This window comes from Crinia signifera, chromosome 12 (assembly GCF_055691185.1).
Source record: "Crinia signifera chromosome 12, ASM5569118v1, whole genome shotgun sequence".
NCBI lineage: Eukaryota > Metazoa > Chordata > Amphibia > Anura > Myobatrachidae > Crinia > Crinia signifera.
Window position 1 is genome coordinate 65,942,949 of NC_139228.1, and position 22,169 is coordinate 65,965,117.

Consider the following 22,169-nt stretch of genomic DNA (forward strand, 5'->3'; position numbering starts at 1 on the left):
CTTATTTGTACCCATGGATGTTTTTCTCCAGTAAATGTTTGTCCAACTTTGCCTTGAACGTATTTAATGAGCCAGCCGTTACCACCTCTCTGGGAAGAGAGTTCCAGAGTTTGACTGTTCTGACCGTAAAGAAATTCTTTCTACTAGCTGAATGAAATCTTTTTTCTTCTAATCTATACTCATGCCCTCGCGTCCTAGATTCCTTTCTAGTAGAAAAGAGGGTGTGTGACAGTTCCTTATATTGGCCCTTGATATACTTGTACATGTTGAGCATGTCCCCTCTTAAACGTCTCTTTTCTAATGTAAATAGTCCCAAATTGCTTAATCTCTCCCCGTAGCTTAAATTCTCCATTCCCCTAATAAGCTGTAGTGAAGGGGTTAATAGCATTTCTTCTATTACATTCTTACATCCCCCGGATTAGTAGGAACCATATGTATAGATAGTGCCCCATCTCAGTGTCTGCAAAACTTCTCTGCAGCGTACACAAGGATAGATAGATAGATAGATAGATAGATAGATAGAAATGTGAGATAGATAGATATATAGATAGATACCATATATACTCGAGTATAAGCATACTTTTTCAAAACATTTTTTATGCTGAAAAAGCCCCCCTCAGCTTATACTCGAGTGAGGGTCCCAGTTTTTTGTTGTAAAATTAGGTTCCTTGGCTTATATTCGTGTCGAGTATATATGGTAGATAGATATAGATAGATAGATAGATAGATAGATAGATAGATAGATAGATAGATAGAAAGATAAATATTTAGAGAGACATATAGATAGGAATGTGAGATAGATATGAGAGAGAGAGGGAGGGAGAGAGAGAGAGAGAGAGAGAGAGAGAGAGAGAGAGAGAGAGAGAGAGAGAGAGATGGATATATATATATATATATATATATTCATCTTAAAAAATGAATGCAACATGTTCAAACAATGTCTGAGTGAGAGAATGGGGATGTTACTGGAAATGTTCTGAGCCACAGCCAATCAGAGTGGAGAAGATGAGACCAATGAGTTCTCACCTGTCTCCTAAGCTCATGTGATACTGGCATTGGAGTGATCAGACGTGACGTAGTGAGTCTGCAATATGTAACACAGGACATGTTATACACTGAAAGACCTCAGTGATGAATCTGCTCTCGAACTGCATCACTGGTCAGTGGTAAACCCCAACATTTGCTCCAGTGTGAACTGATCAGATAGTTGTCTCATCATTGCATCAAGTATATTCCCTGATGACTGACAGTCCTGTTGCTTTATCAAAGATTGTAAGGTATAGAAAATGAAATCTAAGACCATTCCTTCCAAATTGCCTTCATAATTACAGAAACAAACAATGGGACACCCCTGGATGTACCTATAGAGGGTGCAATGGGGGCTATAGGATTAGGAGGCTTGGGTCCCGGTAATGAAGTTGCATTTATATTTCTTAGATTTAACATTACATTGTCATTGAGAGGGTTGTGTAGTTGTTCTAATGAAGTGAAGAGGGTGCTGTAATGTAGCACAATATGAACTGGAATCCACTGTAATACTGTATGTCATAATCTGATCTGCTCATTGTAACATGGAGAGCACTATAATGCTACTTAACAAGATCTGGGGCCCTTTAATGTGGTGCAATATGAGAAGGAGGCACTGGTGTGCGGCATAATATGAACTGCACACTTTAATATAGCACAAATTGGTCAGGGGTCACTGGAATGAGACATAATATGAGATGGGAACACTGTCATGTTGTGGATATTGACCACTGTGCGGCATAATGTGAACTGGCAGTCCTAAAATGGGATATCATGTTAACTAGGGAACTATGATGGGTCATAAAATAAACTAGGCTACTGCTATGGTTCTGAAAATGATCTATGGCACTTTATGGGGGCAAAAAATGACTACAGTAACTGCTGCAAAGAAGTCTCTCTCAAGAAGTATTGGGAAAGAGGCCTTTTAAATATGTTGCTATTGGGCCAACAAAGTTCTGATTACGTCCGTGGGGACATACAATACATGGACACATGAGATCCTCAGAGGTGTCAATATAATAGCAGAGTGGGTTCATGGTACCCAGCCCTAGAGTGTATGAGAACCGGCCAACTGGACAAGCACCTCCCCAGGATGGCGGGAGAACCTTGCAACTGAATTGCCAGAGAATCATTATCTTATGCAACCACATCCCCAGGCCAATTAATGCAACCCCCCCCCCCCCCCCTAAGATATGTGTAAAGACTGGCCAACTGATGCAACCAGCTTTCCATGATGGCATGAGAACTGACTAACTGATGCAAACACCTCCCCATAATTGCATGAGAACCAGCCAACTGATGAAAACACCTCCTCAGGTCAATTAATGCAACGCCCCCTCCCCCAAATGATATGTGTAAAGACTGGTTAACTGATGCAACCACCTCCCCATAATTGCATGAGAACCAGCCAACTGATGAAAACACCTCCTCAGGTCAATTAATGCAATGCCCCCTCCCCCAAATGATATGTGTAAAGACTGTCCAACTGATGCAACCACCTCCCCATAATTGCATGTGAACCAGCCAACTGATGCAAACACCTCCTCAGGTCAACTAATGCAAACACCTCCCAAGGCCAATTGATGCAACCACCTCCCCATGATGGTGCAAGGACCGTCCAACTGATGCAACCACCTCCCCAGGATGGTGTGAGAACCAGCCAACTGATGCAAACACCTCCCCAGGACAATTGATGCAACCACCTCCCCATTATGGTGAAAGGACCGGCCAACTGATGCAACCACCTCCCGAGGATAGTGTGAAAACCAGCCAACTGAAGTAACCACCTGCCCAGTATGGAGATAGAACCCACCAACTGATGCAAATACCTCCCCAGGCCAACTAATACAACCACCTCCCAAGGAGTGCATGAGAACCGGTCCACTGAGCAGATGCCACCAACTCCAGAACATAGCTCAGTATGCATTGAGAGAACTTTGGTATTTCAAACAGGATGGAGTCCCAACCCTACTATAGTAATGGCAGCTGGTAGACCTCCCCATAGTCCTGGCTATCCCTACATTTACATGTAAAATCTAGGGTTAACTGCCACCTGTTTTTTGTACATATGAATGATCACCAAGTATGTTAGCTTTCGAGGGCCTTATACTATGTAAACATAAGTTGACTAAATGTGTATTTTATTACAATTAAGACTTCCAAAAATTAACTCTACATCTTAATTTAAAGCAATCACCCCCCCCCCCCCCCTCCCAAATCTTCCCACGCAATGAACCAAATAAATGTGGAATGTTCTCCCCAGGCTGCCTTCCCCTGTGTTCCCCTTTAAGGGGAGTTCTTTCAGTGTGAGCCTATTAGTAAAATTGCCCTGTAGGATACACATTAGAGAGGTCTAAGGCTTCAACTGCAGCCGTTAGATTTATCCTCATCTCTCAGCATATTAAGAGCTTCCCCTTTTAACCAGATTAGCGTGTTTGCATTATCAATGATGCAGAGAGAATGTGCAATATTCATTTAACTGGCTGCTCAATGCGGGACCTGACCATTCCCTCTTTGTCTTCTGGGAGACGTAGGCCTCTTCTTAGAGTACAGTATGTGAGTGTCTATAGATGGATGGATGGGTAGATAGATAGATAGATAGATAGATAGATAGATAGATAGATAGAAAGAAATTATATAGATAGAAAGAAATTATATAGATAGAAATAAGACAGGTAAATTGGTAGATAGATAGAGATGAGATAGATATATAGAGATGAGATAGATAGATAGATAGATAGTTAGATAAGAGATAGATAGATAGATAGATAGATAGATAGATTGATAGATCGATAGATAGATAGATAGATAGATAGATAGGAATGAGATAGATAGATAGATAGATAGATAGATAGGAATGAGATAGATAGATAGATAGATAGATAGATAGATAGATAGATAGATAGATAGATAGATAGATAGACAGACAGATAGGAATAAGACTGATAAATAAATATTTAGATAGATAGGCAGACAGATTGGAATGAGATAGATAGATAGAAAGATAGAAGATAGTTAGATATGAGATAGATAGATAGATAGATAGATAGATAGATAGATAGATGATAGATAGATAGATAGATAGATAGATAGATAGGAATGAGATAGATAGATAGATAGATAGATAGATAGATAGATAGATAGATAGATAGATAGAAAGACAGATAGGAATAAGACTGATAAATAAATATTTAGATAGATAGGCAGACAGATTGGAATGAGATAGATAGATAGAAAGATAGAAGATAGTTAGATATGAGATAGATAGATAGATAGATAGATAGATAGATAGATAGATAGATAGATAGATATAATATTGATAGAAAGATAGCCAATAGGGATAGATAGATAAATAAATATTTAGATAGATAGATATGAGATAGAAAGATATGACACAGATATAGTTATTAGATAGATATGGGATATATGTATACAGCAGATACTGTAGATACTGTAAATATAACTTCAATACATATGCGTTAGATAGATATTAGATAGATAGATAGATAGATAGATAGATAGATAGATAGATAGATAGATACTGTAATAAGTAGTTATACAGTACTATAGATATATTTCAGTCCAAATACAGTATTCTAATTACAATTGTAACAAAAAAAATGTATATTTATTTGAAATATATTTTAAAACGTGTAAGATGAGAAGGACGTTTCCATTGTTTTACGCTTGGAAACAAGTGAGGGAGTTTAATTGGTTAATAGAATTTTGAAATAACTTATCTTAATGTCTTACCAATCATACTGTACGCACTAGAAGCCCAGACCCGCCCCTCACCTAATCATAGTAAATGAAAATGTTTTACATAGAAAATTATTCTCTATTAATACGAGAAGGAAGGAGTTCATTAAACAACAATAACAGTCAGTGTCAACTATTACTCCTCATTCTCAGTACTAGCTACTGTATCTATCTATCTATCTATCTATCTATCTATATATATATCTATATATTTATAATATAGCTGTGTGTGTATATATATATATATATATATATACACGCACACACACACAGACACCATGTCAAATGATGAAAGCCCTGTAATAATGAGCTATACATAATTGATGAGTGTGTTAAAAAAAAAATTTACGCGCTGCAGCTGTTCGTAGGAATAACGATGTAATCACTGGGCGCATATACACTGGCAATTGATTTAGCAGCGGCGAAAGGGTTAATATTTAAATCGGGGATTTGCAAGGCCCGCATAATGGTGCTGGCATCCCGGTAACAATGGGAATTTTTTAACAATATGGAGGCTTGTTAGCAAGAGGGTTACAAGCATTGAGGGCAATCAGTACGTCTTGTCACTTTCTTTTTATCTACCATCTCCAACCGCCAAGTAACCGAAATGAAGCACTTTGGAATCGTCAATTTCAGCCACATTTGCATAACAAAGCCCCGAGGAAGACGCATGATAAATGTGAAGGACCCCTTCTTGGAGAAGGAGCTGTCAACCTCACCCCAAAAGCCTCTCCGACCGAGCGCATTCTCCAGGATTGTAGTCAGCGAAAAAAATAAAATGAAAGCATTTGAAAAAGTCATTTTCTCGCCGAGGAAAAAAAAATCACCCCCTCTGCCGAGAGAGGGAACTGGATGAAATGACATTATGCATATGAAAATGTCCAGAAAGATGTTTGATTTATGTATGCATTAGATGCAAATTCCATTACAGCACGGGCGCTGTTGTGTGATTTGGCACTGAACACATCACTGCCCTGATCAAATCTGATCTCATTAATTCCGACAAGGAGAGAGAGAGAGGGAATTGAGAAGAATTTATGGCCTGGACACTTGAAAGAAGTAAATTGTAATTCTGTTTAAAGCTGTAGAGAACCTTTTAAACACCTTTTATTATAGAAAAAAAAGCACTTACATTTATAACACAGTAAGAACTTCATCTCCTTCTCTTTTAGAACTTCTAGATTTATTGAAACTAAATATTCGATGACTTTTTGTTTGGGAAGCGGCACGTTAAAAAAAAAAAAAAAAAAAGTGGAACGCCGGATTCCTGCAGTGAAATAGTTACGTGTGATCTCGGCGACTGTACTACCAAAATAATTAACTACAAATTATTTGTAAATAGCACGTTTCAGCTTCTTGCAGTTTTTTTTATTTATTTTTTATTTTAACAGATCGCTAATTGTTTTTAATTGGAAACGGTGAAAGTAATCTTCATAATTAAGATGCAAATTAAAACAGCAACGTTTAAACCCCGCCCCCCCCTAAAAATTATAATAGTAAAATAATAATCATTTTGTGTTACGCCCATAACCGATGTATAACCTATGAAATCCGGCCTCGATGAATCACTTAACTCTTTGAGTGCCGACATCTCTGTGAGAGGTGTTCAAAATATCCTCTAAAAATACCCAGCGCCGCTCACATTTGTTATATCAATTCAAATAAAAAATGTTTTGTGAAAAAGGTTATATTTCCTATGTAAGGTAAACATTACAGGTCATTGTGATGAATACAAATGATTGCTTGGCAATTATTTACACCTATTTTTACAAATTCACTTGCCACTCAAAGAGATAATAATCCCTTTCACCGAGGACTCCAAAGAATTCTTCTTTAGTTTTCCGTAGAAATATCTAAAATGAAAATGAAAATAAAAAATCACCCTTCATGGGTCAAATCTTTTCCTATTTATATGATATCAAAAATTGAACTCAAATATTGTCTCTATATGTTATTCCATCATAAAACCAGGATCTCTGTCCCAAAACACAGCAACCCTAGAGGCAAAATGAAGTCCACAGCATTGTCTGTTTCATTGTGCACTTGTCGGAAATGGTAAGATTTGGGTATCTGCAGATTAAAACAAAATAATCTAAAACACACACACACAGGATGTAACAGTGCAAAACAAATATTAATTCCCCCTGTATAATAACTCTACCAGGAACATCATAAATAACCAAAAATATAAAGTTAGGAACACAGACCAGAAGGTATACAATCATAGAATCAATCATTTTATGCAATGCGTATTCATTTCATAAATGCTGTGGTAATTGTTCATGTGATCTCTGCACTATGGATACAGACGTGGAGTTAGGACTTGTGGGCATCATTTAGTGTGGGGCATCCTCTACTGGCAACATAAAAATGAATGTCATAAGAATGTTACTGCATCGGTCCACTGTGACTTGTTATGTAACATTAATGGGAACATTCCAATATCACACAGAGAGAAGACTGCATTATCCTGAGTCCCAGGATTTAAATAGTAATTAAGACAGGGGGTGCAATTTTGCACCTCAGGAAACTCATGTTGCCCTGCAGTGGGGTTCAACTGAGTTCGGAAGGGGGCGCGATCGCAGGGTAAAAATAATGTGGCTCAGTATTTTAGCATTATGTTCCCTGCATGCAACATTAATGATAATAATAATAATAATTATTATTATTATTATTATTATTATTATTAGGTACAAATCTGAGCCCCATAGCAGGATCTTCCCAACTCCTGGAATTAGTGCAGCTACAGTACTTACAGCTAATTGTGGTCAAGCTGAAAGCCGTCTACTGTCAATTTTATATGTAAGTATTGTAACCAAAGGCGTAACTTCCACATGTAACATACATGCGTTTTACACAGGAGTGTAGCTAACATCAGAAGTTTGGGTCCCAAGACTAACATAATAGACAGGCTCTCACCCCCCCTTTCCCTTTCTCGAACACCTGGAATGCCTGTGAGATCCCGCAGTCCCCCCCTAATGGCTGCCCTGACTACCATAGGTGCAGGGGGTGCATCTGCTATGGGGCCCAGAACTGAGAGGGGCCACCTTCCCTGTCACAGTTACATGTGTTATATACAGGGGTGTAGTTACCATAGGTGCAGGGGGTGCAGCTGCTATGGGGCCCAGAGCTGAGAGGGGCCACCTTCCCTGTCACAGTTACATGTGTTATATACAGGGGTGTAACTACCATAGGTGCAGGGAGTGCAGCTGCTATGGGGCCCAAAGCTGAGAGGGGCCACCTTCCCTGCCATAGTTACATGTGTTATATACAGGGGTGTAACTACCAGTAGGTGCAGGGAGTGCAGCTGCTATGGGGCCCAGAGCTTAGAGGGGCCACCTTCCCTGTCACAGTTACATGTGTTATATACAGGGTGTAGCTACCATAGGTGTAGGGAGTGCAGCTGCTATGGGGCCCAGAGCTGAGAGGGGCCACCTTCCCTGTCACAGTTACATGTGTTATATGCAGGGGTGTAGCTACCATAGGTGCAGGGGGTGCAGCTGTTATGGGGCCAGAGCTGAGAGGGGCCACCTTCCCTGTCACAGCTACATGTGTTATATACAGGGTGTAGGTACCATAGGTACAGGTGGTGCAGCTGTTATGGGGCCAGAGCTGAGAGGGGTTACCTTCCCTGTCACAGCTACATGTGTTATATACACAGGTGTAGCTACCATTAGGTGCAGGGAGTACAGTTGCTATGGGACCAGAGCTTAGAGGGGCCACCTTCCCTGTCACAGTTACATTTGTTATATGCAGGGGTGTAACTACCATATGTGCAGGGGGTGCAGCTGCTATGGGGCCCAAGCTTAGAGGGGCCACTATACCTGTCACAGTTGCATGTGTTATATATACAGGTTGTAGCTACCATAGGTGCAGGGGGTGCAGCTGTTATGGGGCCAGAGCTGAGAGGGGCCACCTTCCCTGTCACAGCTACATGTGTTATATACAGGGTGTAGGTACCATAGGTACAGGTGGTGCAGCTGTTATGGGGCCAGAGCTGAGAGGGGCCACCTTCCCTGTCACAGCTACATGTGTTATATACACAGGTGTAGCTACCATTAGGTGCAGGGAGTACAGTTGCTATGGGACCAGAGCTTAGAGGGGCCACCTTCCCTGTCACAGTTACATTTGTTATATGCAGGGGTGTAACTACCATATGTGCAGGGGGTGCAGCTGCTATGGGGCCAGAGCTTAGAGGGGCCACTATACCTGTCACAGTTGCATGTGTTATATATACAGGTTGTAGCTACCATAGGTGCAGGGAGTGCAGCTGCTATGGGGCCCAGAGCTGAGAGGGGCCACCTTCCCTGTCAGTTACATGTGTTATATACAGGGGTGTAACTACCATATGTCCAGGGGGTGCAGCTGATATGGGGCCAGAGCTGAGAGGGGCCACCTTCCCTGTCACAGTTACATGTTTTATATACAGGGGTGTAGTTACCATAGGTGCAGGGAGTGCAGCTGCTATGGAGCCAAAAACTGAGAGGGGCCACCTTCCCTGTCACAGTTGCATGTGTTATATACAGGGTATAGCTACCATAGGTGCAGGGGGTGCAGCTGCTATGGGGCCCAGAGCTGAGAGGGGCCACCTTCCCTGTCACAGTTACAGGGGTTATATACAGGGGTGTAGCTACCATAGGTGCAGGGGGTGCAGCTGCTATGGGGCCCAGAGCTGAGAGGGACCACCTTCGCTGTCACAGTTACATGTGTTATATACAGGGGTGTAATTACCATAGGTGTAGGGGGGGGGGCAGCTGATATGGGGCCCAGAACTGATGGGGCCACCTTCCCTGTCACAGTTACATGTGTTATATACAGTGGTGTAGCTACCATAGGTACGGGGAGTGCAGCTGCTATGGGGCCCAGAGCAGAGAGGAGCCATCTTCCCTGTCACAGTTACATGTGTTATATACAGGGTGTTACTCCAAAGGTGAAGGGGGAGCAGCTGATATATAGGGCCCAGAACTGATGGGGCCACCAGCCCTGTCATAGTTACATGTATTTTATACTTTTTCACCATTGGGAGGTACATGGGGGCACTTACAAACTTGCTTTGGGCCTACAAACGGGATGCAGTTAAAATCCCGGCGGTCGGGATCCCGGCGTTCAGAATCCCGACGCCGGAATCCCGACCGCCGAAATACCGACACATTCTCCCTCCTGGGGTGTCCACGACACCCCTGGAGGGAGAATAAATTAGCGTGCCGAGCGTAGCGAGGCACCGGGCCCGCTGCGTGGCGAGCGCAGCGAGCCCGCAAGGGGGGGGCGATCCACGCCCCCCCCCCCTTGTCGGCATTTCGGCTGTCGGGATTCCGGCGTCGGGATTCTGAACGCCGGGATCCCGACCGCCGGGATTCAATACTGAATCCCTACAAACATCTAGTTACGCGCCTGATTGTAACTCTGGAGCAGATGTATTAAGCCCCCCCAAAAAAGAGATGAGGCAAGGGTGATATAGAGTGTTAAACATCCAGCCAATCAGCTGGGTATATATCTATATTGCAGACCAGGGTAGGGTATATATCTATATTGCAGACCAGAGCAGGGTATCTATATTGCAGGACAGGGCAGAAGGTAGTAGAGACGACAAGTAGGTTGGCACTGTAATTGCTGAAAGTCAGCATTTTGCGGCATATAGTTCCGGCTTGACAGGAGTGCCGACGAGCTGGTTGAATTACATCCTACTTAAAAAATTGGTAACATTTGTTCTGAGCAAGCGAGTAAGGTCCAGGTTAAGCCTTCAATAAGAGATTAAAAATATATCAGGGACTCAGGACTCTTGTATGGCACAATGATGTCCTTGTTCTGAAAAGATTCTCTCCTGAAGTTTTTGTGTACAAAAATCTATTGTACACTTGGTGTCTAGTCTACAGCATGTTCTGTCATTGTCCTGAAAGGCGTAAAGCTTTGAAGAAAATTATTAAATTTAAATCATGAATATTCCCTGCAGAGAGGAGCACTGTGAGAGAGATGTCCCTCCCAAAATGGTCGTTACCTGAGGGTAAACCGTTATTAAGAATGTGAAAAGGAGGTGGTGGCCATTTTGGGAGGGACATTTTCAATAGTATGAAGGGGCTGTCATTGTATAAAATATGGTTACTCAATATTTAAAAAAAATATAGGAATAGATTCAGGTTGTTCATGTTCAGGTAAATTGGGGTGAACGTTTATCACAGGAATTTGTGCTTGCAAATAATAAAGTTACACACGTAAAGGTACGAACCATGTAATAGGAATATTTTGACAGACCCAGCTGTGTTCTCAGTCAGTCAGTTACACTATTGGTTAATTCGCTAACTGGCTCTTTTAAACCAGTACTCTGATTGGTCTTCACTCATTGGATTACAGATACGGATGCTGAGATATGCTCCTTCAGTAAATCAGATAACACTATCCAATAAATGCTGTACTGTTGAATTAATGCATTTATTTTAATCCAATGTGTTTTATAAATGCATGTTGAATTGCGGGAAATACAAGTCAACAAAGATATTTTTGCTGCTAAAGGCAAAAAGCCAACGCGACCACTTGTTTGTAAAATTAATAAAATGAAATAAAGGCATATATTCCCATTGCGCGGTTAATTCCAGGCTAGTGGTTCAGTCTTCCTTATTAAGGTCATCCTGTTTCTTCATTAGTGGTCTGGCTAATGTGATTGAATTGGAACAATACCTTTGAACTCCATACCTCTGATCTGCATACTAATTGACTGCCGTGTCCTTGACTGTGACCTTCATGGTCTCTCGGCTGCTCTGGGATTCTCTGACCAATTTCTAATCAAACGTTATCATCAAAAAAACAAAGGAGAGTGTTATTTTCTATCCCTCCTTCAGAATCTACGGGCTGTCACATCCAAAAGCTATTTTTCTTCCCATTTGCCATTACTGAATTAAAATTCAAGTCCACTAATGGCTTGCACGTCTTCTGCAGGTGGAGCGCACTACATTTCTCCCAGAATCATTTTTTTTTTTAGCACCGCCAAAGATGTTTGTTAGCAGGGGTCTCATATACAGTCATTTGGGGAGCGGATTTGTCAAAACTTGTAGATAGTTAACATGGAGAGAGATAAAGTACCACCCAATCAGCTCCTAATGGCCATGCTATAGGCTGTGTTTGAAAAATTACAGTTAGGAGATGATTGATTTGGTACTTCATATCTCTCCAGTTTATCTCACTCCGCGCTTTAACAATGCTCTCCCTTAAGGCACGTTTATCAACAAGTGATAGCCAGCCATTTTTCAAACACTTGGCAGTTGGGAGCTGAACACACGACATTTGGGAGCTGGACACATGACAGTTGGGAGCTACACAGAAGCTAAGAGCTAACCACAAGACAGATGGGAGCTGAATGAAAGACAGTTGGGAGCTGAACACACAACAGTTGGGAGATGAGCACAAGACAATTGGTAACTGAACACATGGCAATTGGGGCTGAACATATGACAGTTGGGAGATAAACACATGACAGTTGGGAGCTGAATGCAAGGCTGTTGGGAGCTGAACACATGTCAGTTGGGAGTTCAATGCATGACAGTTGGGAGCTGAACCCATGGCAGTTTTGGACTGAACACATGATAAACATGGGACAGTTGGGAGCTGAACATGTGACAGTTCAGAGATGAACACATGGCATTTTGAAGATGAACACATGATAGCTCGGAGCTGAACACATGATAGCTGGGAGCTGAACATGGGACAGTTGGGAGCTGAATACACGGCAGTTAGCATTGAGATTTATCAGCTGCTATCAGTTCTATCATTCATTGATAAATGAGCCCCTTACTTTTGTGTTTGAAAGTAGCATGTTGTTTTGGAGATTGGCTGCTACAGCGTCCTTGTGCCATTTGCAGCCGTTTAATTTATTATATTCTTTAACATTTAAATGTCCATGTATGAAAACCACATATCCCAGAGACTCGGCGAGAGAGGAAGATAAAACGGACCATGTTTGATGTGTCTTGGAAGGTGCCACAAATATGGACACTGTCACCATCTGGATGATGCTAATCGACTATGACTAAATCAAACATAACGAACTCTGAGGCCACTTCACACGCTTATCCCACTCACACCCCAGGGATATCAGTTCATGTCCTCGCAGACAGCACCGATAGAGTCACATAGCTTTACATTTCTATTCCATTCTGGACACAGCTGCTGGTTCTTCCAAACCAGCTGGAGACCTCTCCTGGCCAGGTCAACGCAGTGCACACACGTCTGCTTCAAAAGAAATCCCCAGCGATCCCAGCATCAAGGGTTCCCATGCAGAAGGAGGCCATATGGTCTGCATAGACCCGGGTAAGTTATTAGATCATGTGGTGTGTTCAAGAATAAGGACTTGGCTTTGTTTGTCCATTGTGACAATCTCCCTGTGGCTAAATACTATATACTATGCAGTACTATACAGTATACACTGTATATTATTTGTTTGTGTTATGTCCCCTAGAGTAGTGTAGATACATTGTAACCAGAACATCACAAATGCCAATTGAAACGCGGATCTCAAGATGCACTAAATATGAATAAAATAGCAATGTTTTGGCAATAGAATCATTTAAAATATGAGAATGCATGGCTGCATTTGTATGGCAGAATAAAATATTGGCTGAAGATATGATTGTGTGCCTCAGTTATCCTAGAGACGTGCATCCTTGGTGATGTCACTGGCTCTCATTGAATGTGTATATTTTATTCTCAGTGATGTCACTGGTTCCTAGTGACCAGATAAGCTGCATTCTGAGTGATGTCACGGGTTCCTAGTGATTGGATAGGCTGCATTCTCAGTGATGTCACTGGCTCATGCTGAATGGATTGTCTGGCTGCATTCTCAGTGATATCACTGTTTCCTAGTGAATGCAGGTTCCTAGTGAATGCATATGCTGTATTCTCAGTGATGTCACTGGTTCCTAGTGAATGCAAAGTCTGTATTCTCAGTGATGTCACTGGTTCCTAGTGAATGCAAAGTCTGTATTCTCTGTAATAGCACTGCTTCCTAGTGACTGGATAAACCGCATTCTTATTGATGTCACGGGTTCCTAGTGATTGGATAACTTGCATTCTCAGTGATGTCACTGGCTCATGCTGAATTGATTGGCTGGCTGCATTCTCAGTGACATCACTGGTACCTAGTGAATGCATAGGCTGTATTCTCAGTTATGTCACTGGTTCCTAGTAAATGCAAAGTCTGTATTCTCAGTGATGTCACAAGTTCCTAGTGATTGGACAAGCTGCATTCTCAGTGATGTCACTGGCTCATGCTGAATGGATTGGCTGGCTGCATTCTCAGTGATATCACTGGTTCCTAGTGAATGCATAGGCTGTATTCTCAGTGATGTCACTGGTTCCTAGTGACTGTATAGCCTGTGTTCTCAAATATGTCACTAGTACCTAAAAATCTGCATTCTCCGTGATGTAACTTGAGGCTAGTGATTGGATAGGCTGTGGTCTTATTGATGTCACCGGTTCCCACTTAATATAAAGGCTGGATATTCATTCATGTCACTTAGTCCTAGATAATTGATAGGCTGCAGGAATATTGGCTGAGCCCACAAAGTGATCACTTGCACTATGTGCGGCTATCAAGTTACCTTGAATAGACAGATGGTGACACAACAGCAATTCCATTGGAAAAAAGAGTGTATCTTGTATATTGTTCGGCTGTGCTCATAAGACTGGTGACAAAACAGATCTGATAAGCCATGCATTTCTACAAGACAATATCAAACTAGGTTTACCTACTCTATATTCATCACAAACTGGCAGGAATTTTAATCACAGGAAAAGAGTCAGAAAGATACTGCGCATAATGTTATGTTGTTTGCAAAACACTAGACTCAACATTCATTTTGGCAACATTAAAATGCAATTTCTAAATTTCAGATACTGCAGATCACACAGATACATTGCCGCAGAGGTGCATGAAAAATTGGAAAAAGATTTAACTGTTCCGTGCTGTTATATACAGTACAGATGTGAATAGAGGGATAGGAAGAGATTGGGATTTTTAGACCAATCCAAATTCAGTTTATTCCCTCTGCTTGTGATCAGATGAGTTTATAAGAACTAGGACTCCGCTTTGCTCAATAAGTGCTGTGCAGGTTTTTCACTCCTCCTATTGTTGCATTTAAAAGATCAGCATTGACATTCGGATATCACGTGCAATGGTATAAAGAGGTCAGGCAAAGTTTGTTTTACAATAAACATGTTAGCTATTTAGCCCAAAAAGTCTCATATGTCATGTGGTCTGTAGCAGCCAATGAGGTGCCTCCTTTCATTAGTCAACTTGACCAATCAGAGCTTTTTGCTGATTGACTTCAATGGGTTACAGAAACATAGGAACTTAGGCGTGAATTTACTAAAGCTTCTGAAAATGAAAAGAGGCAATTTTTCCCTTAGAAACCAATCATAGTCTATCATTTCATAGGCTAATTTTCATAAATGCTATGTCAAAAATGATTGGTTGTGCAGCTTCTGCACTTGTCTACTTCACTTTTGAACTGCTCGATGAATCAAAACCCTAACTGGACATCTTCAGCTTTTGATTTTTCAGCCGATGAATTTTGATACATAGCCAAATTAATATCATCCAGCCCATTGGACAGTGTAGCGCTACCACTAGAAGGTAGCCAAGGGTTCTAGAGTTAAGGGAGTATTTAATACAATGAACAATAGACATGATATTAATGTCTTTATATCAGGGGTGGACAATTATTTTGGCCCGGGGGGCCACTTAACAATTCCAGTAAATATTCGCGGGCCACACACAAAATTCATATTACGCCACACTGTATGAGCTTAAATTCTATTTATAGAAAAACAGGCTGTCTTACTTGTTTTGTAGGGAGCAGCCAGCCCATAGCACAGAGACAAGAGGAGAGCAGAGACTCTCTCTGTCTCTCCTCTAAGCAGCCTCCATCCACACTGTACATTCTGCCCCGGATCCCGCCTCCTGCACGTTGCCCGGGATCCTGCCTCCTGCAGTCCTGCACAGCCTGTATTTCATCCAATCACTGAGTCTCCGGCATCTACATAGCACGCTCCGAGACAGCTGAGCCCTCGCTCGCTGTGTGGCACCAACGGCACTGCTGTCATTGAGTCAGGGCAGTGAGGAGACGAGTTATGTGGTGGCACTGAGGAAATCCTGGCTGGCTGCCCCCATGTGGTGTGCAAAACATGTCCGCAGCAGCACCGATCGGGTCGCGGGCCCTAGTTTGCCCACCACCGCTTTATAGTATAAGATTTTTTTCTTTCTTTAACTAAATATGCGTATAAGGGACAAATCGGCATCTTGCCATAGTACCCATGTGATCTTTATCAGACTCTAGGTGGTTGCTGTCACAGAACAGCAGCAGGTGGTGGATTTTTACCTGCCAAGCTGCCGATTGTTGCGTCTCCATAGTAGGTAATGGTCTGGCAATGCGGCTATGGACTCTAATGCCCACATACATACAGGAATATCTGGGAGCCTCCTGGATTTTCCTGAACTTCCCCTGAAACAAGGTTCAAGTTGACCACCCTCCTATATTTCCCCTATATCCTTAGTGAAGATGTACTGTATGAGAAACTAATAACAGGATTTGGGCTGGATTGCATCATCATCGTCCACCGTATTCTGAATGATGTAGCCACTCGCAGCATTTTGCAACAGACCCTTATGACACCAAATATGTCCACGGCCACACCCCCCTGATTCACCCTGCAATTTATAGATTGATTTTATTGTGATTTATGAATTTATTTGATATGATGTATATACTATAGCAAATCATTTATTTCGCCAACTCCAATAAATGCATTACAATTATAATACATTTCTATTATTATTATTATCTATCAGGTGTGAAAATAGTGTAACTTTTTATTGAATAGGTAGAATACACTTGTCAATAACATGCCTACAAGTAGTAATAATAATAACAATAATAATCATCATCATCACCATCAATATTATTATTATTAGTCCTAGGTATGTTAATTACAATTGAATTCTACCTATCAAATATTAATTTACACTATTTGGCCACCTGATGATGATGATGATGATGATAATAATAATTTTGATATTAATAATATAATAATTATATTAATACTACTACTAATAATAGTAATAATAATAATAATAATAATAATAGTAGTAGTAGTAATTTAAATTTCTTCTAAATAATGTTATTTCAAAACTATTAAGCATTTAAGATGAACTTAAGCCCTACATGACCAAGGCCCAAGGCACCTGAAGCAGCACCTGATTCCATACTGTCCCACCCGATTACTGCGGTCTGTAGATGAAGGACTTTTAGCAGTACCTAGGATCTCCCGTAATTCATCTGGGGGTCGAGTTTTTAGCCATGCGGCTCTGACTCTATGGAACTCACTTCCCCGCACAGTTCCAGAGGCCCCCACTCCAGAATCCTTCAAAAACAGACTCAAGACTTTCCTGTTTACTCAAGCATTTCCTTCATTGCCTTAAGTATTGTTTCTGAAAAGCTTTTCTATTTCTGTACTGTATTACATTCATTCTATCTGTTAAGCCCCTTGAGTCCTATTGGAGAAATAAAATTGTTATTATTTTTATTTATTAGCATTTTCTTATACTTGATTATAAATAATATAAATAAGGAAAGTATTTATTATACATATATTATTTATTTATTGTTAAAAAAAAAAATCTGAAACTTTGACAATTCTGAATATAAATTCCGTAGCATTAACCTCCTGACTCCATCTACGTTGAAGACGGCCATTAAGTAAATGTCAATAAACTGTCAGAATTGAAGTCGTCATATGTTCCTGCTCCGAGGTTGACTGATTTATTGCTTCCATATGGATACATTTAAGTCATCTACAATTTGAAAACCTATGTAAATTAGCCTCTCACATCATTAGTTGCGTTGTCTAATGTATGGGCGTAAATCCATCAAATTTTGGGGGGGGGGGGGGCAGTTTCTCACTGGAAGGACAGACAGCGCTTCTGTCGCCTTCTTAACAAGAATTCCTCCACCAAATATTTAAACAACACCGGTATTATCCAAAATGACTGCAGATAGCTTTCAAGTAACCTCTTTTACCTTTAAATCAAACGTCTTCTTTCTCTCTCTTTTTTTTTTTTTTTTGCAAAACTTAATGCACAGCTAAATAATCTTGAAGTATTGAAAAGTGCCATTTGTGTTGCCGCATGCAAATCAGGAGGTGAGAATGCTTTTAGATGCTGGACAAATTTAGACGCTTTCCCGTTATATCAAAATCTAGAACACACCTAAGTGACTATTTTTTTTTTCCATGTTAAAATTTACCTTTCCTCTTGCCAGTCTTGCTTGCATTTAATGCATTATTAATTTTAATCTATTATTCTCTCCCTTGCGGTTTACTAATGTCAGAGTCATGTTGTTTTTAGAATATTTTATTAGGTGATTTATTTTAGTGGCTCGCTGTACAGACCAGTCATTTAAACAAGCGCAATTTCACCCTCAGATTCAACCTATGCAAAACGGTGGTGATTTGTTTGGCTGGTATGCACTTATAACATTTGGCTGCTGAATCAGAGATCTGCTCAATTCTGGGAACGAGACAAACTTGCTGGAGGCTTTCATCTGAAAAGATGGATGTTGCATGATTTTAATTCTCAATAAATTAGGGTCTACTATCCAGGGTGGCTTTGCAGTAGCTCCACCTGGTCAAATCACTAGGCGCATCCAGGTGCAGTGGGTGTGGTTGATGTGGAGAACACCTGTGCAGATGTGTTCCGGTATGATATAATGCAGGAATATGCACAACCTTTTACGATATTCCTATCTGATTTGCTTGTGTAGATACAGTGTTTAAAGGAAATATAATCCTTTATTACACAACATTTTATTTGAATTTATATAACAAATGTGAGCGATGCTGGCAAATTTTGTAGATATTTTGTACTCAAAGGGTTAAAATGCTAGTTAAAAGCCCATCATAATAACAGCTTCTGCAATGTACATTCACTTTGAGCTGTGAATTGTTTTACTTTCACTTTGAGCTGTGACAGTTTTAGCCCACAGTCCCTATCTGCTCCTATCTCTAATCTCTGTCTTCAGAGCTCCATCTCTCCATATCCAGCAAGTTTGAAACAGATTGGTGTCCCTACAAAAATTGCTTTCACTTTCTGTTATGCCATCTTTTTAGCACACCAAGGATTAATTTGGTCCGTTGAGTGGCCTCTAGTGATCAATTGGGGTACTTCACCCAGATTCTGTTCAAATATGGCACTGCTGCGTGTCAGCCTTCATTCTGCTCATATAAAACCTTAGATCGCGCACCGAAGATATCTGTTCTTGAGCACTGATATCTCTCTTAATAGGTGAGAACGGCCAAAGCCACCTGTAGGGATCATTAAATTTAAGATGACCATTCCATTGCTGACTAGGTTGTGGTGTAGCTCACAGAAAATATCGGGGTACACAGCAATGGTAGACATACTCAAGGTCGATATTGACCAAAGGTCAAACACAAGCAAAAGGTCGCCATAGAAAAGCTCAACACATGAAAACTTCGACATTATTTTTTCATAATTTTTTATGACAATGTCGACACCTGAGCAAGTGGACCCACAGTTAGTGTACCGTACCCCCCTGGATGGCTCATTTCGCACACCCTGTTTCAGGCCAGGTGCCTTACTCCGCTGCCGCTCGGAACACTATTGTTTCCTATAATCCGCGTGGATGGTAAAGTATGGAAAAGTATTAAAAAAAATTAAAAATACCGAAAAACTCACTTCTACCTTTGCATGTTCTTGCTTGACCTATTGCTTGCATCAGTGTTTTGGCAATATTTACTTTGTGCATGTTGACCTATTGGTGTTGACCTAGACATTGGGGGGTATTTAGTCAGTGCCCTGACAATGATTTTTCCTGATTATAAGTCGAATTTACATTCAACCTATTCAATCTGTTGGCAAAAATGGTGGCGTATCTGCAAAAACAGCCGCACATTCAACAATTTAGTGGCTGTTTTCACCAACGCAGATTCGGTTTAAAAAACAGTCCAATCTGCACTGGTGAAAACGGATCATAAAATGTAAAATTTGCATGCGTATTTGACGATATAATTCTGCCTGTCAAAATTTTTGCCACACATTCAATACTCCCCATTGTCTATCAGCCATCCCGATACCAGCTGGCTATGGGAGCGTCAGTGATGAGCAGACATCGGCTAATGTATATTCCGTGCGTTAAACAACTCTGCTGCTTAAATGTCAGATGTTCAACCCTTTCCACTTGAATTTGGAAGAATAAAAGTTTCACAAAAAGGTTCGGCAATATGATTTGGCATGTTTTACTTCCTAACATAATGTTTTGAAGGCGGCGGGTGAGAAAACGGCACTCTTACAGTTCATGCTCTTAACTGTCAACTTATCTTAAAGAATATAAAAAAAATATTTAAAAAATCAAAACACGAAAAAAGCAAAAAATACCAGAGTGGAAAAGTTTCCCGATTCTGCTAACCTTCTCCTGTGCTTTTGGTAGTTTCTGCAATGCATTTATCAGCTGTAAAATTGTCTCTTTAGCCTCTCGAGGGAAACCAATGTAATACGCCATCATTTCTTACTGGAGAAGAAAAAAGAACACTTATTCTTAATAGGTGGCAATTTTGCCAGATGTTATTGACATAGTAAGTGCGAAATTTCAGTGATACTAAATGCAAAGTGCATAAGATTAAAGAACAATGGAACAAAGAGCAAACTAAAGTTTTACATTCAGAAGTGTCAAAGTCAGGGAAGGTGTGAAAAGAATTACTTCATAACAACAGTATTAAGAGTTAGTTTACTAATTATCTGGTACAAATGCAAAAGTAAATTCCCAGGAGTAGAAAAACTTTTTTTTTAAATAGCTTTTCTTTTTTGATGTGTTGGTATTTCGCACCCCTGCGTCCATGTGGCTGCTAATTTCTCCAGGTTTTTTTCTCTCCAGACTCCGCAGAAAGAAATGTGTTGCTGAACTATGTGTATATATAAATGTATTTATCTGTATAACTACAGATGGAGCCCCTCTCATTCATTCCCAGCGCCCACCGGAATGTCCCCGCTGGTGAGTGCTGGCTGAGAGGGACTCTATTAGACTGGGGCGCACGAGCGTCTCATAATCACGCACCTCCCAGTCACTCGGTGGCTGGTCGGTGGAAACCCTGGCCATTTCTGCTTCAGGGAGATGGGCAGAGTTAGGGGGGGTGCGGGGAGGTGGTGGGGACCGGCGAATGGTGACAGGGAGGCGGCAGATGGCAACGGGGAGATCCATTGAAATGGGGCATTTGAGCTCCCTTCCAACGGGTGGCAGGGCCTGGCGGCTGGCGAGGGCTGCCAATTCTATTGCCAGCCCTTGCAAAGCTGACGCCGGCTCCATCTGTATATAATAAAATCAATTGCTGATAAAAAATGATTTCAATATGTTGAGATTTAATGAAAGTTGGACTGAAATCTGACCCCTCCCACCTGTGTGAATGATGTCACTTCCAGAGAGTACCAGCATAACATACGTTTACAGTCTCCATGCACTTCTGTTTCCCATACTTACATATAGAGATAAGCTTTGAGATTTTAAGTTGAACCAAATTACATGATTTAGGCTATTTAAAACAAAAAAAAATCAATTTTAAAGAAATACAGAATCAAGATCAAAACATTTGAGTGTGGTTTTGCCAGACCCATGCTTCTGAGCTAAAGCCAAAACATACTCACCTCACATACATGCAAAACATATTACAAACCACCCCAAGATGAAAACCAACTCATTAAGCTCCATAGAGGCGGATGTAAGCCCATACTCATCAGACAGGGGACAATATCCACAACTAAATTAAATGAAAGACTTAGGGAACATGTTAATAGAGGAATGTGAAATCTTCGGATTTCCTGCTGCATTCAAACATTGCTTTATTTCAGGCATTCCCAACCTCGGTCCTCAAGACACACTAGAGGGTAAGTTTACTAAGATGGGAGTTTTATTGAAGATGGGATGTTGCCATAGCAACCAGTTGGATTCCATCTATTATCTTCTAGAAGGTGCTAAATAAATAAGTAGAATCTAATTGGTTGCTATGGGCAACATCCCACCATCTTAATAAATTTACCCCCATCTTAATAAATTCACCCCGGTGTGTCCAGTGCTACTGGTACATATGTGAGGTCAGATTAACAATGGGGCAGATGGACCTCCAGCTCCAGGCCTCTACCTAAAAATAGGTTCATCATCATGACAGAATGACGACCAACCAACCGCTGGCCACACGGTTGGCCCAAAATTACTGGTATTAAACTGCATTTCTAGAGAATCTGACCAATCATGTGGGGGGAACGGGAAAGGGTTGTGTCATACACTGACCTGAGGCAAAAGACAAAACAACCGGCCAGTGGGGCTTGGAAA

General features: G+C 41.0%; 1 long non-coding RNA gene across 11 annotated transcripts in view; it reads right to left on the reverse strand.

Annotated features, from left to right (window-relative positions):
• The window catches only part of LOC146049418 (uncharacterized), a 146,794-nt gene that overhangs the window by 109,271 nt on the left and 15,354 nt on the right, over positions 1 to 22,169 (reverse strand). For 3 of the 11 annotated variants that reach the window (XR_014466117.1, XR_014466118.1, XR_014466124.1), the window contains 3 exons: positions 20,256 to 20,357; positions 14,373 to 14,456; positions 11,473 to 11,558 (listed from right to left, as the gene is read on the reverse strand). This is a non-coding gene — a long non-coding RNA (uncharacterized LOC146049418). Of the gene's footprint in view, positions 1 to 6,567; positions 6,639 to 11,472; positions 11,559 to 14,372; positions 14,457 to 17,488; positions 20,358 to 22,169 lie in introns of those variants that run through there. The other 8 variants (XR_014466119.1, XR_014466122.1, XR_014466125.1 and 5 more) reach the window with 5 other exon arrangements.